This window comes from Pelophylax lessonae, assembly GCF_965119305.1.
Source record: "Pelophylax lessonae genome assembly, chromosome: 3".
In the NCBI taxonomy this organism is placed as follows: Eukaryota; Metazoa; Chordata; class Amphibia; order Anura; family Ranidae; genus Pelophylax; species Pelophylax lessonae.
In genome coordinates, this window is record NC_138770.1 from 167,542,747 (window position 1) to 167,545,692 (window position 2,946).

Here is a 2,946-nt window from a genome sequence, read left to right on the forward strand (position 1 = left end):
ATGGAAAACCCAGATTCACTTCCTTCTGCATTTTTAAAGTTCCTCTTTTTTGGTCTTTAAAAGAAGATGGCTCCATATGGGCATCACAGTGCTCAGCAGCTCTGCATACAGGAGAAGACACGAGCCCGAAAGATCAAAGACATCATGTGCTCTATGAAGATCATGCTGTGTATGGCACTCCTCGCTGCAGTGGCAGTAGTCAAGGCATCTGCTGGTAAGTGGCAACAGAAGAAAAGATAGTAAGCTGATAGATAGTATGAAGGTAAAGGAATGTATGGTGACATGTGAACTGATTTGTGGGAGATTTTTATTTCAGCCTCTAATATGCACTAGAACAGGGTTTCTCAACCAGGGTTCCGTGGAACACAAGGGTTCCTCCTCAGGTTGCTAGGGGTTCCTTGAGCAATGGGCAATTTCTGCCTTTCAGATACGTTCCCAATGACACCATTGTTCCTTTTAGCTATCTGTAAGCAGGTAATTCTTCCCAACGATGACAAGAGTAAGGAGCATGCTTCCCACTGACTGTCACACTAATGTGACATGAGTTGTAGATTTTTAATTTTTAGCAGGGGTTCCCCCGAGACCAGAAATTTATTTCATGGGTTCCTCTGTGTTGAAAAGATTGAGAAAGGCTGCACTAGGGAGACTAAACAAGGACAATGAAAGTAATCTGTGGGGAAATCTGCAATTTTTATAATTTTTTTATAAAATTAAATGTATTTGGCAATGATTAAAGAGAAAGAAAAGCAGAACACTGTTATAACTTTATTTATTGGGCAATATTTTCCTTATTTGTTTCTGCATCCCATCTTCTATCATTAATTTGTTGCCCAATCTTTTGGAACACCAAATACATATAATCATTCAAGCCAAAAAAAAATGATCATTTTCATATGATTAGCTGCTATAGACTACGCCGAACCTCTTCTGAAGTTTTTTATATTCAGATCTTGCACTATTTCATTTTAAAGGCAACCTCACCATTAGTAAAATATACCCTCCAAATTCCCAATTTTCTCAAATTGGCAAAACCACTACACATCTAAATGGATGTATCATGGTGTGTAGTGGATTCTTAATTTAAAAGAACAAACAAATAGCTGGGGAATCCGATTGTAAGAGAGTAACACCTCCTTTATGGGCTTGTTGTTCTATCTAGACCAAGGCACAAATGTGCTGCAGGGAATTAAAGCTATTTGAGTTATGTAGAGATTTTAGAAGCCAGTGGGTGATTTACCTTGTTAGCACCAACCCAAAAGCTGGGTGGAAATATTCCCTTTATGAAATATTAAATGGTGTATATGTGAAATGCAGTTTGCTGCCACCTTAAGGTTTGTTTAATACCATATAATTTCACATGATCGTTAACTTTCCGCACGTGTTATTATTTGCAGATCCTGGCAAATTTAGCTCCTGCTGCACCAAGGTCTCCACAGCCAAATCCAGATATCAGATAGTGGACTTCCTCCTGCAAGAAGCTAGTCCGCCTTGTGTTGAAGCTGTGATGTGAGTATTAAAGTGTTACTAAACTAAAGAAGCATGCTTCTTCTACTAACCTTGGAACCTAAGGGGTTAATCCTCTGTATTGTGTAAAAAGGCTGTTTGATCCTGTCTTCTCTAATCCTCCTTTCCTTACACTGTCCCCTGATAATTTCCTGATAACACAGAGCCTATGGAGTCAGGCTGCACATGCTCGGTTTGGTGTGCATTGCTAGAGTGTTTTTTTTTTTTTCATGGGAGAATGGATGTGATCAGCACAGGGCCAATCAGCACTGTCCAGACAGAGGGTCAGGGGTCCTGCAGTCTCATAGGGCAGTCCAAAAACTCCTTCTACAAGTTTTATCCAGTGCTCGGCTGGACACTGATAGAAGTCACAAGACTGCTCTAACTGCTGATGAGAAAAGGTATTTAGGAGTTTATATTTAGTAAAATATTGCATTCCCATTTTTGTGTACTGTGGGAGGCCAGATATACTGAAAGAAATGTCCTGGGTTTAGTATCACTTGATTAGAATGGAAGATACTGGGGGAGACTGGAGATAACTGCACCCCAATGTGATCGCACTGGATCCTGAGATGACGGGCTGCAGAGGTCCTAAGTGCTGCATTGTTGGGGGGGGGGCTGTGCTCCATGCTGTATTCATACAGTATTTTTGTCTACAGGCTTGATTGATATGAGCAAAATCTAGCCAGTTTCTGATTATATACATATCTGCTGTTTATATCTTAATGCTAATAAAAAGTGTTCTCAAATACAATGTATTTCTTCCAGGTTTATCACAAAGGAAGGAAGGGTTCTTTGCTCCAGACCTAATGTGCCCTGGGTTATTAAGAAGATAAAGGACATCAGGTAGGTTAACACTATTTAAAACTCAGATTAAAATTTTTAGACTCTAATTTATAGTATCTCACAAAAGTGAGTACACCCCTCACATTTTTGTAAATATTTTTTTATATCTTTTCCTGTGACAACACTGAAGAAGTTACACTTTGCTACAATGTAAAGTAGTGAGCGTACAGCTTGAATAACAGTGTAAATTTGCTGTCCCCTCAAAATAACTCAACACACAGCCATTAATATTTAAACCGCTGGCAACAAAAGTGAGTACACCCCTAAGTGACAATGTCCACATTGGGCCCAATTAGCCATTTTCCCTCCCCCGGTGCCATGTGACTCATTAGTGTTACAAGGTCTCAGGTGTGAATAGCGAGCAGGTGTGTTAAATTTGGTGTTATCGCTATCGCTCTCTCATACTGGTCACTGGAAGTTCAACATGGCACCTCATGGCAAAGAACTCTCTGAGGATCTGAAAAAAATGAATTGTTGCTCTACATAAAGATGACCTAGTCTATAAGAATATTGCCAAGACCTAGAAACTGAGCTGCAGCGCGGTGGCCAAGACCATACAGTGGTTTAACAGGACAGGTTCCACTCAGAACAGGCCTC

The 2,946-nt window shown here is 40.1% G+C and overlaps 1 pseudogene across 1 annotated transcript; it reads left to right on the forward strand.

Moving 5' to 3' along the window:
- LOC309549600 (C-C motif chemokine 4-like) lies at positions 1–2,353 on the forward strand (annotated as a pseudogene). The gene is made up of 3 exons (XR_014226179.1): positions 1–214; positions 1,395–1,506; positions 2,272–2,353. The product of XR_014226179.1 is annotated as a C-C motif chemokine 4-like (transcript).
- Positions 2,354–2,946: the final 593 nt, after the last annotated feature.